The sequence below is a fragment of the Harmonia axyridis genome, chromosome 1 (assembly GCF_914767665.1).
Source record: "Harmonia axyridis chromosome 1, icHarAxyr1.1, whole genome shotgun sequence".
Classification (NCBI taxonomy): Eukaryota; Metazoa; Arthropoda; class Insecta; order Coleoptera; family Coccinellidae; genus Harmonia; species Harmonia axyridis.
In genome coordinates, this window is record NC_059501.1 from 48,027,185 (window position 1) to 48,041,260 (window position 14,076).

The window sequence follows — 14,076 nt, forward strand, 5'->3', positions numbered from 1 at the left end:
GACCTGAAAGTAACACTTGGCTACTTATACAAGCCCAGTAAATACGGACGTCGTCATGAGAAATACTCTTTTGGAATTTTCTGTACGCAGCTCGTAAATCATATATTTAAGCTATTTACATTTTATGAAGGTGATGTATGTAAGGAAGGAAAATGACTTCATGATTTGATTCTTGTATGAAAATTAGAAGGAGTATCAACTGTATATGGAAATAAAGTGATTAATTTATCTAATTCACAACAACAAACAACATCTACGCTTTGTTCCATCAAAATCGTATGAGAATGAAAAATTGTTGGTCATTCGAAAAAATTCTTCTTCTCATTTCATATCAATGAGTTAGTGCACCATAGAATGAAATATTCTAAGATTTCGTGTGTCTGTATTGAAAGTGGTCAGATATACTCGTAAGCATCGATTTATTTCAAAAAACGTATTTACTCTACTCTACTCTTTCGATATTCTTTTCCAAAGTCTGATTATATGTCTGAAATATCATCTTCACAAAAATAATTTCGAACATTATGTAGAGTAATTGTATTCGATGTTTATTCAGAGCAGTTACAAATATCAATAACCATAAACTCGCCAACACACTATTAGAGCTGTACGGAATGTATCTTGGAAATGAGGCTGATTTCGAAAAATAATTGAACTACTCCTTCTAATTTTAAAACAAGAATCAAATCATGAAGTCGTTTTCCTTCCTTACATACATCACCTGCAAATAATGCAAATAGTTTAAATATTTCATTTTCGATCTGGGTACAGACAATTCGAAATGAGCATTTCTCATGACGACGGCCGTTTTTACCGGGCTTGTATAAGTAGCCAAGTGTTTAGTTTTTTTATATATACAGATAAGATAAAAAATCTAATATTGAAATCGTTGCCTTTCATCTGCGGTCAACCACATTGAGGGAATGGAGACGTTGATTGACCATAACAATTATATACAGAGTGGGGCGTTCTCGCATTTGGGTCCGATCTTGTTTATTCGATATACAAAAGGGCTCGAAATTTTTGTGTTATTGTGGTATCGTTTAATTGGTATGAGTTGTGTTGAGATGTGAAGGAACAATGTCCGCGCGCAGCAACTGCATAGTAAAAATTTTTATTATATTTTTAAATAGAATAGATTATGAATACTCCATGAGACAATTTCTTTAGATTATGATATTGTTCGAAGCAATAACTCATTATTGCCTCACTAATTTTAGTGATACAAATTATGAAACAACTGATAATATGTACTGTAGGTATCGACTTTGAAAGAGAGGTTCATTTAAATAAGCAATGTGCATCGATGGGTCATCATTATAGATTGGGAGATTGTGTTAGTATATCGAAAGTTATTCCTAACCAAGAAAATTTTAATTTTTTCTTAGAACCTCATACATGCATTCCTAATTCGAATCACACAGAATGTTAAAGATGAGAAAAATAGTACTTGCGCGCTCGTTTTTCGAGGAAAGTTTTCGTTTTCGAATTTTAAGCCGAAAATTATCTCAAACGATAGAGTTGCGAATCCCTGATGAAAAATCATAAGTCAAATTCATTGTCTGTCCTTCCGTCCATATGCCTGTTTGTCTGTATGTATGTATGACATTCCATCCGTATGTCTGATTATCTTTTCGTACGTCTGTATGTCCGTCCATTCATCTGTTTCTTGGTCTGCCCTTCTGTATATCTGTTTTCAAGCTACACGAAGAAAGTTGAAAATGGAGTATAAAGAAAAGTTCCCATACCATTCTCATCATTGGTACTATAGTAATGCAACAACAACATTCTACAGGAGCTTTTTTCAGTAGAATCTATTTGTGTAATCATTTTTTATTGCTGTTAGTTATTATAGATGTGATACAATCTTGTGGTTTTTGAATGTTAATCGAAAAAATTTCTATGAGAAATGAAATCGCTTTTTATTTCCTTTTCATAATGATAACATGGAATATAAATTGCTCATCCAACTATATAAATAATCAAAAAAATCAGTTCCACATAGCAAGTCAACCTAAAGCCTATCCATTATAATCTGTGAACTTCAGATATATTCGGTGGCCACCAAGTTCTCTGAATTTAACAGTGCCGGATAATTTATTTCGAAATTTTTCAACTGATGAATGATACTCTTTGAATGTGACCAAAGGAACAAATCTAACGATAGTAAATCTTGGTGGCCACGGACAATTTCCCTTATCTGAAGTCCACAGATTTCAATAAGTCATTTGCCATGTGAAAGTAAAACTTTCGATGATTCTTTAAGTTTGATGAATAATTTATATTTAGTGTTATATATGTTTAGAAAGAAACAGAATTGTTATTTTTCATAGAATTTTTTCTGATTTACATCTAACAAAATACATGTTCGTGTTATGACTTCCAATATTTATTGTAATAAAAAACGAATGATGATTATTTTGAACAGTTCAATAATTAATGTTTATATCTGAGGCAAAATTTGATTCGCACCTCACAAACAGAGTGTACAGCTTCTCAATATGCAGGAATATTAAATGTTTTATATAGGTTCTGTTTCAGATAATGGCCGTGAAAAGCCCAGAAATCTTATATTTGATACTTATATTTCAAGGCTCATCAACCGACGTGATCACTCAAAGAAGTAAAACGCCATATAAGGTCAGGAGAGGAGAAGCAATAAGTACTAATACACTTCAAGAATCATGTAAGGAATAAGAATCCTCCCAGAAAACATGAATGTATGGAATTCATTTCCATGCATTCGCCAAGATTCCAGAATGATGCCCGAGTTCGAATTAAAATCCTAGTATATAAAGAATACTAGCAAAAATAGAGTGTGATTGAAAATATTCGTTTGAGACTGAAAAGTATTCATTTTATTTTTGTTTTGTTATTTTTAAACCTTATTTGCAGACTTGCAGTTATGTGATATTTTCAGTTTTTATTATAATTATATTTTCAATGAATTTTTCAATCAAGTACCCGCTCACAATATCTATTTCACTCACACATTCTTATTTTTCCAGATGATTTCAGTTCTGAGACAAATTCTAAGAATATTTATTTTATTCAACTAGTTGTAACTAAGAATTAGATCATTCCAGTTATCGATATAACATTTATATCAATGATTTTATTTTGATTCATTCTTTTTAGTTTCGATATTCCTATGAATTTCACAGAAAACGTTCAATATCTCCTCATAACACTATACCAATCTATTGTATTCTTCCTTAACACTCCTAATTGATTGAATTCAAACCGTTCTTTTTATGATTGGCCATCATTTCCAACATAGTTTTGATTGTGAAGCATGGTTTTTATTCGGTTCATTTATATAATATTTTCATTGTTTATACAAAACAATATAAAATAAAGTTATATCATAGGTAGTCATAAATCATTAAACTTGATTCTATACTCATCATGTCTGCGCCCGACAGAATCGATTTCGAACGACAATTACTCATCAAATATTCGAATTCAATTGCTTGATAATTTTTTTTTTCAAAATCCGAAGATCAAAGTCTTTGGAGAAAAATGATCGCATGCAGCTCTCCTGTAACAAGCAGAAAAACATGCTGCACTACACAATAACTCAAGTTCTATACAGGATGATTCCAAATAAGACTTGAACCGTGGAGAATAAGTTGGTATGACTCATTTGCGGTCGTTTGAGTCATATTTATTGATAACCCTCAATTTGAAGTTCTTTTGATTCTTAAAAGATTTTCTACCTTAGTTCATTTTTCGTCTTCATTTTCCACGTTGATCCCAATTCGATAATTATTTCGCTTTGAGGTTGAATAGTATGTTTGGCATGCAACTTTTGATTTGCCAGAAATATTTTCGAATCTGGCGAATTTACTTCTTTTTTTCTCAAGAGAAAGTTCCGCATTCACTAGTTTCGTGCAATCATAGGCAGGAAAATTATGAAGAATTTTCGGAAACAGATATGAAACTTCTTTTCTGGAAGTTTCGTTGATTGATAGGCGTGAAATCATTTTTCAATAGAATGAGTGTTCCGCATACTCTAGGCTCAACGTTGGTATATTTTTGAACGAATTGCTTCCTTATCGAAGGATACATATGACAGAACCTGTTTCGTGCCCAGTGAGAAGTACAGCTCCATCAACTTCGGATTTTTACGTTTGGGACAGATTTAAAAAAATTGTATATGAAAGAACCTCTTACGTTCACGTATGCGTTTCATTCAAGTTAATAAGAAAATTTGTACCACTCATAAAATTTTTCATGTATCTCTGTTCCCTTAAGCAGAATTCCAAGTTCTCTAAAAGAAAGCATTTATCACAACGACTACCTATGGAAAAATACTATTAGTTTTAATAAATTCTTCAAGTATGACTGCTAGGTTCATAATCGAAAGGATCACTATCCAATTCTCATGACGTCGATTCAATGTACCGGGTTTGTATAAGCTTCAAATCGTATGGTTTTTAGATGTATATTTCAGAAAAATGGAATATCCGATTTACGAGCTCTATAAGAACAAATAAAAAATGATTTCTATCGACGTCGGTCCTATATACCGGGTTTGTATAAGCAGTGCGGAGTGTGAGGTTTAAGTTTATATACAATCTACAGCGTTGTCATATCTAGGGTCTGGAGTAGTCGATCGAATATATCAATTATATACAGCGTGTTACTCTCGATATAAGCGCCCTCGCACTGGCCGAACCCTGAAGTTTTCTGTATATATTATGATGTTTCACCGATTTTTCACACCCGGCTGAAATTTTATCCCTGGCATCCCCGAACGTCCCTGATCAAGAATATATGGTTAAACGCTACCAGACCCGGAGTCGGGTCTGACAACGTCAGTTTTGGACTGAAAAGTCGGTAGAGTATATCGATTCGGGTCTGTATAAGCGGTCAAACAAATCTATATATATATATATATATATATATATATTTTTGTTTCAGACATCCTGTCTAAATGTCTTTCTTCTACCAGAAGTAGATATTTTATTGAAGATTCCTTTGCTTTTGCCCAGTATGTGAATGATTTCCAGTTACCTGTTGAATATGTCCTGATCAGCCTGGACGTTGTATCTCTTTTCACCAACATTCCTGTCGAGTTGGCAGTTTCAGCTGTTGAGAATAAGTGGGATACTATCAGAAACCACACAAGTCTACCAAAAGAAGAATTCATCCATGCCATCAAGTTCCTGTTTTCTTCTAACTATTTTCTTTTTAATGGTAGGTTCTTCAAGCAGGTGCTCGGTTCCCCTATGGGTTCCAACTTCAGTCCATCCATTGCTGAATTAGTAATGGATTTCCTTCTGGACCGCATTCTTGTTAGTATTCCTTTTCACATTCCTTTCATCAAGAAATATGTTGATGATCTAATATGTGCTGTACCTAAAGACCAGGTTGCTTTCGTTCTAGACAAGTTTAACAGTGAACATGAAAGTATACAGTTTACTTTGGAGGAAGAAACAGCGAATGGAGTCCCATTCCTGGATACAAGGGTGATTCGAACACTGGAAAATAGGCTGATTCTGGATTGGTACCGAAAACCAACAAGTTCAGGGAGATACATACACTATTTTTCTAATCGTTCACATGGACAAAAGGTAAACATGATTTTAGGATTGAAGAATCGTATAGAAAAGGTTGCCCATCCAAGTCTAAGGCGGCAGAATCTGAGGTTGTTGATGCAGTTGATGCTAGAGAATGGATACCCAAAAAGGTTATTGTCCAGATTGATTTATAATACCACTCCTTCGACAAGGCCAACGAATGGAGAGAGGAGCGCATCCACCACTGTGGACACTGAGAACACGGGTAGAATTCTTTACTTGTCTATTCCCCTAATTAATGGTATGACAAACGCATTAATTAACCTCTTAAAGACCACAGAAACTATGCTGATTCAGAAATCTTATTTTAAAATTGACAGATTATATAGTCGAGTGAAAGATAGGATGACTGTTGATAACATGAGTGGTGTGGTATATTGTATTCCTTGTTCAATATGCAGTGAGGTGTACATTGGTCAGACGTCTCAGCTTCTGAAGAGAAGGATTGCTCAACACAAAAGCGACATCAAGAATTCAAGTAAGATTTGTGCCCTAGCAGACCATACCCGGGACAAAGATCATCCAATGAATTATGATTCCACCAAAATCCTAGAAATTGAAGTTAGTGGAAGAAAAAGATGTTTCTTAGAGATGTATCATATTAAACGTCAAACCTGTTCGATGAACTACAGAAGGGATGTAAATAATATCAGCTCCATCTATTCTTATTTGATTCATTATGACCGGTTCTGTGGGAGAGAATTGGAAGGATCACATACAGAAAGAATTTCAACAAGTTCAGCAGTCGTAGGGATAACGTGAAAATGAATTCTGTGTTCTAGGCCATTTCTGTGAGAGGGGATTGGTTTCGGTTCATGGAATCTTTCAAAAAAAAAATCGCATTTGTTCTGAGTTCAGTGAGAGTGAATTACTGCGACCAATGTGATTTAATGCTACTCTATGTTTCATCTGTCATGTGCGTGTATTCTGTGGCAAGTCTGGTTGACAACATTTTTGACAACCTCTCATTTTGATGATTATTCTGTTTACCTTATTTACTTATTATAATTGATTTCTACTCCTTTACTAACGAAGTATCAGATCTTTTTTCGCTGAAGTTGTTGATGTTCTTGTTAGTTGCTTTCTTGAGAGCTATTGATTTGTGTTCAAATAAGATCTTTACAACTCTGTATTTCGGTATGTACTATTTTTACATGTTTTGTGATTGCCTTATTTTGACTGTTTTTTATTGCTATTGTAGAGTCCTGAAGAAGGTCCCCATCGGGATCGAAACGTCGACTAAATGAAATAAAGAAGAGTGACATTATAACACTTATCAATTTTCCCACACCCCTTATCTAACTTATAACTATTGTTGTATATTGGGAATTAAAATTGTTGATATATATATATATATATATATATATATATATATATATATATATATATATATATATATATATATATATATATATATATATATATATATATCCTGCGGTAGATAGGTCCTCTTCTAATAGCCCGATTTCATGGTATAGCTCCTCCGGTTGCGATAGGTCCTCCGTATACGGAGGACCTAACGCATCGCGTGTTAATTACTTCCTTATGACATGAACAACCATCTGGCAAAATTTCAGCCGGAGGGCTCATGGATGCTTTTTGTCGATTTTGAATACTTTAGTTGCGAGAGTTGCCGCTCTGTACTAGGAGAGCGCTCTCACGCGTATATTGAGGTGTATATTTTTGATCATTCTACAGAGGATCGTTCCTCCTCGATATATAGGTACATCACTTTTCATTACTCCGTATTTTGGTCTTCCGTAGTTTCGGCAACACTGTATTCGTTCATATCATATGCTTCGTGTTGAGTATAATCGTATATTAGTTCACGCGTTGAATGCTTTATTTCTTACGTAAAATGGAACCATAGGTCGTACGCGAATTAGAGAATATTATAAAGTTTTCAGTGTAATTGTGAAGAATTTTGAAGTCTATGAACTATTTATACATACTTTTGATTTAACACAATTATGATGATATTTGTGGTGTATTATTCACGAGAATTAAAAATTAACATAATAAATTGAACTTAAATCCATGAATTCTATGCTGTATTGATTTATCAAGTCAAATCTTGAAAAATGAATAGGTAATTGATTAATAATAAATTCAAAGTATCAATGAAGTGAAGTCAAGTATTATTGAGCACTCGTTCATTCATGCGCCAATTGAACACTTGAAAAGCATAGTACTGTTTATGGTCTTCTAAAGTACAAAAGCTCATTCTGTTAAACCAAGGATCTACTAAACTAAATACTTGAATAAGGTACTATTACCATGATGAAGCAGCTGTTTTCTGAAGGACTATTCAAAAAATTGATAACAGCGAAACTATAAGGACAGTGAAAAATAATGTATCCAGTAGAATCAACGCAACACATGTTAAGGTTTTTGAATTGAAGGCTATTCAATTTTTATAGATATCGATTTTTCAGAATTTATTTCTTAAATTTTGTTGCCTTCACGAGTGAAGGATAGTGTCCTTAAAAATAGTGTAACAACTATATACTATATCATGTGAATATATCTCACCTTCTTTCGATTTTTCAATAGAAACAACATGGTTTTATGAAGGGAACGGGTACGGAAACGGCGATATATGAGTATGAGAATTATCATTTAATTAAAGAAAAATCGAATGATTATTCGAAAGTGAATGAAAATGAATGAAGTAAGTGGTCGAAATGTCCACCATTTTGTAAAATGCACTTAACGGTTCTGGAACCCATACTTCTTATACATTTGCTATTTCGTCTTCTTGAATACCTTCCAATACATTCTCAATCTTCTCGCGAGAAATCACTATTGTTGGATTTGTCATTTGTTCCGTCGAAACAAATTACAGAATCGAACTTTATTTTGATATCATTACGATTTAAGTTTTGCAAGGCTTGGTATTCAAATTTAAAATCATTGTATTCGCGTCTCTTGACTATTTTATTAACAGCAGTTTTTGATAAATTGCATTCACTAAAGATCCGTCCCAAAGAAAATTGGATAAGGGCCAAAATCACCTGAAAATCAACTTTGAATGACATTGTATGATATATCGTTGAATTCAGCGTTAAAAGTTATTTCGAAAAGTTTTATAAAATATACAGGTCCGTATTGAAAAAAATGAGGCTGAGGGTGCCCCAGAGAGCACTAAACGTTGGATACGAAGTCTGATTACGTCAAATTGAGAACAATTGTGTATCGAATAAAAAATTCCTGTCACATTTTTTGATAATGTTTGAAATAAAGTGGGGAAAAAAGAAAAATCAAAATGACATAATTCATTTTTCTTATGATATCTCAATAACCGGCCCTGATAATCTCGATTTGTTTGAACTGCTTGATAATGCTTCTATGCATGCATTTTTTTCTCCATTTGACCGACCTTCTAACTCTTATGGTTTAAAAGTTACCAATACAATCCCATTTAAAAAGTGGCCACTCTGTATATATCGATTTCGAGAATAAATATCTATCTATTACAAAACGTACCTAAATTGCAGAAATTGAGGAGAGTCATTTTCAATGGCTTGTCACAACAGTTTATTATACGAAATAAAAGTCGAAATAAAATGAAGAGAATGTTGAGTCGAAACGACTCCCACCTTAATTAAAAACGATTGAAAACAGAATATTCTTGTTCTTATTCAATGGATACTTAGAAACTCATTAAATGAAACAGAAAAAATTCTGACAGTACCTCGGTCATCCCGTATTATTTCACCTCTTTTGTCAGACATTCAACGACCATTCCAGAAAAAACTCATTCGACTCGGCTAGATCGAATATGTTATCATTGAAATATCAGGTGTTCTTTTTCGATATCCTTAGGTAATGAATTTTCAAATTAAATAAGAATAGAATTCCAAATGAAATTTTTCAAGGCGCTCGAAATAGTAATGCTATATTTATATTCAAAATGTCAACTCAAATGGAAATATTGGGTGATTATCTTCCATGTTTCTTCAAAAGAATTATTTCATCAACTGGATATGAAAACTTTGTAATATTCCACTTTCAACATATGAGTGTCATACAAAATTTGCGCCATTCAAACAAAAACCTGATCTTTACTCTATATTTTCCGCTCTTTTCAAATTTCAATTCAATTGTTTTTATCTTATATACCGAATAATTTTTTTCACCTGACACGTAATTGAATTTTTCGATACGCGACTGCAATTTTTCAATTTTTTTTTGTGAGCTGATGGAAAATGCTGTTTAATATCAGCGAAAAATTTGCCATTTTATAGATGACAGTTCAAAATGTGCCCTCATTTTTCTGATTTTTATTTATTTTTTTATTTATTTTTATTTTATTTTATTTGAGTTGAAAAGAGTAAAGACATTCCTTCAAGCTAGGTTGACATGGGAAGTGCATGGCGTTCGATGATTTCATTTTCTTTTTCACGGAAACGGAATGACGTATATTCGTATCTCTTGAACCTATTTGGCAAATTTATGTTGTTTCTTCGTCGGCACAAAGGGATGCCGACCAGCCCTAATGACCGCACGTGTCTTTCAGCGTCAATCTAGATATTTTTGACTATGATGCTGCCCTTTTTTTATGGGAATTAACTGTGTCGGTATTCCTGCCTGTTGTTTATTACCGAATTGCATCTCATTCCGAATTTCTAAACATATGATATTTGTTGATCAATCGCAAAACGTTTGTGGCTCTATTTTCATAGGACTTTTTTCATCCAAGGAATCTCCCTTTTTCGTTTTCCCTTGCCGTTAATATTTTCACTAAAATTTTTGTCTGAGAATTGTTTTATATAGTAAGGCTATATACAGGGTATCCCGGGAAGAATGCGACAAATGGATGCATAAATGAAGGTCATCATGAAGGACTTGTATCAAGATCGCCGTTTGCTATATACAGGGTGATGTTAACCTTATAAGTGAAATTTCATAGTTCAATAACTCTTTAACTAATAGACCGAATAATTTCAAATTTTGAAGTGTAGTCACTCTACTATCGCCTTCCTTCAATATTTCCGAAATCGCAAACAAATCACATCCGGACTTTTTTTATTTTCGGAAATATTGGATCACCCTGTATGTGACTTATATTTCATCTCGAATTCGTAACCACAAATAATTAATTCATATAGAAAATTCAAAAATAATTTTCGGCACGCAGGTAGCTATAGCTTCCCACCTGGTGATGTTGGTTTTTGCCCAAAAACCCATTGGGTCATCCTGCTGAAATCACAAATGAAAGGCTGGCATCTAATGTTGACTGCGTTTGTTTGTTGTTTCCTTCAAGTGTTGCTCATCCTGATACTTTTTCACCGAAAAGGCCGAAAGCCCGAAACACGTGTTTACGGTCAGCACTCCTCCTTGAGGGTATGTCCTTATTATTTTGCCTTGCTTTAAATTAAGAATATAATAGATGTGTGAATGGAGATTCAAGTTTTTTATGATCAGACATAGAAATAAGTGATAGTTTACTCAATGGGGTTGAATATCAATGAACTCATTAACTAAATAAAAAATATATATCAGAAAAATGTTCTTTTACCATTCATATGATGAAAAGCATAAAATTTTGCTACTGCGGCCACAATTTTTTTCAATTTTCAAAAATGCTGAAGAAGTCCGTCGTTATGTTATTACAGAATCATTAATTCTAGGCATGGACGAGAAATCTAGACAAAAATGAAATCGACTATTACACATGTAGAGAAATAATTTTAATCCGTGAAATGTTGAATCATTGAAAATAAATTTAACTATAACCAACTGTACATTGATATTGACTACCACACCCGATATCCCCGAATTATTAATTCAACTATAACTCGATGACTAAATTTGGGATCTCTCGAACGAACTAGGATGAAGGGGTTGAGTTGTTAGGAAATTGATTAATGCACTTTGATGTGTGAAAACTGATTTATTGCACAAAATGAATGATAACTTCATGTACGTAACATTAAAAAAAAAACTAAACATATTATGAAAAAAAAAATCGGAAGATCGAACATGAGCAAATGTAATGAAAAAAATTTTAAATAGTTCCTTATTATTTGAAATCAAGTCGTCACACTCTCCCCTCTTTGGAGTTCTTTTATTCTTTATATGAGTGTTAAAGAATTCGAGAACAACTTTCTTTTCTGAAGTTCTCCAAGGAATGAGAACTCTTTTTTCTCCTTTTTTGAGTTTTTGGGGTTGCTCTTTGGATATATCAGGATGGCTTCAATTACATCTTCGATATTATTTTCCTCAGATAAATCTGTTCGTCTTTGTTATCATCTATATATATATATATATATATATATATATATATATATATATATATATATATATATATATATATATATATATAATATATATATAACACTAATCTTGCAAATTTCATCTTTATTATTAGACGACAAAATGAAAAACAATTAAAATAATACTTCTGTTTATCATAAAAAATTATAAATACAAACATTTTTTGAAATCATTCAGGTTCCGAGTCATCGGACATATAACTATCATCTCCAACTTGTGTATCTTCGTCGTCATCATCACAGATGGCGCTGCATTAGATTTTAACATTATTCAGAATACACTTTATTATAATGTCTGTTATGGTTAAATTTGACTTCATGAATAGGATATACAGTACAGATGTGTTCAGATTCGAAAATAAAACAAGATTTTATTTCAAAATTTGAACGACAAAAAAAAAAGGAAAAAAAAACCGAACAAAAACAAATAGGATCAAAATAGCAAATATAAACAAACAAATTTATATATTCAAATAAACAAAAAGATATAAATAGAAATAAAAACTAAAATCTTTCGGATAAAAATAACATTAAATAAAGAAATAAAAATACTACAGTTGAACATAAAAAAAATAATTGAAATATCAGTATCAATCTGCAGTCAAATCATCGTCTTTAACATCCATACATAAATTTTCACAATCCATGGAATCGAGCATATTTTTTGTAGGTTGAAAACGACAACACCTATCTCTTTAAGTCCTTCTTTAGCATGTTATAATAATGCTATATTTTATTTAGAAATCTGTTTCTATTTTTTGTTTTGATGCGGTTAATAGCCGAAAATATTCTCTTGCATTTGACATTCGAAATCTGAAATATGCAGCCACCCAAATTTGTCGATGAAATTCCAGTTAGACATATTTTTTTCCACTCAATAGAATACCAAATGTGAGATAATGGTATATTTTCAATGGAAGTTAACACACCATCTGTTTTCAATGAGGCACCCTTCGGATATTCCATCATTCTTCGTATTTATTCTCAGCCGACAGAAGTTTTTGATTTTATTATGTTCAATAGGAACGTTCTTCTAGAAACACGTAGAACGTAGAACCTCAATGAGAATGAACAATGAATTGATTCATAGAAACAGTCTAGACATCCGAATTTCCATATTCCCAATCGTCTCGGTTATATTTTTTAAAACTACCAAAATCTACTAAAATCTACCAAAGGATTTCTTCCTACTAAAAACTACATGAAAATTCGAAAAATCTACTAAAAAAGTAGATAAATCTGATCACACTGTATACGAGTCTATCGCTATCCTTTTCATTTCCAAGAACAAATAGCATGCGCACTCCCTTTCTTTCACTGGACGGACTTCAAACAGCTGCTATGCTGTGTACTCACTCGCAGCAATATTTAACTTTTCAAAATTCGACAACCGGGATTCTGGACTGATTTTTCGCAGGCAACCCTATACCACCGTGTTCATAATAAAATAATCTTTAATCATATTGATTTTGATTAAATGATCAGACCGTTGCAAAATGCTAGTATAGATTGACCTGTTTATACCTGGCAACCGAGAGTTGTGACCGGAAAAAAATAGGCAACCTAACGTTTGCACATTATATGGGCTTCATACTTTCGATTGGTATAGAATTTATCTAATAAGCAAACCGGTGCAATGTTCGAAAAAAAAATTTTTTTTAATTATTAATTAAACCTACTCTGGACTGAAATTTGTAAGGCAACCCATATGTGATATATTTATTGACATGTTAAATTAAATATAAAATACGTTTTATCAAATAAGCATCTCGGTGAAGGTCGTTCTATATCGGGATCTTAGACTATGATACTTGGTCAATTTCTCCGTGTAGGCTCGAGCTAGATTCTCATCGGCCGGTACCGTTACGTCGATTATCTGTACATATCTCTCAGCTTTGTTGAACAGAACAATGTCAGGTCGATTGTGCGGAATTGCTCTATCCGTTACCAAGGCCGTGTCGCAATAGAGTTTGATTACGTCGTTTTCCAGAACATCACGTGGTTGGTAAGTATGTGGTTTCCCCTGGTCTTGTATGAGACCTGCCTTCTTTGCGAGTTCTCTATGGTATACCCTTGCCATAGCATTGTGACGTTCTGTATATATATATATATATATATATATATATATATATATATATATATATATATATATATATATATATATATATATATATATATATATATATATATATATATATATAAATACATATATA

At 32.7% G+C, this 14,076-nt stretch overlaps 1 protein-coding gene and 1 long non-coding RNA gene across 4 annotated transcripts in view; one reads left to right on the plus strand and one right to left on the minus strand.

Moving 5' to 3' along the window:
* LOC123673051 overlaps nucleotides 1-14,076 on the minus strand; it is a 928,323-nt gene that overhangs the window by 629,471 nt on the left and 284,776 nt on the right. The gene's annotated exons all lie outside the window — the stretch shown is intronic.
* On the plus strand, nucleotides 1,072-2,948 carry LOC123673222. The gene is made up of 3 exons (XR_006746448.1): nucleotides 1,072-1,104; nucleotides 1,260-1,336; nucleotides 2,594-2,948. It is a non-coding gene; the product is annotated as an uncharacterized LOC123673222 (long non-coding RNA).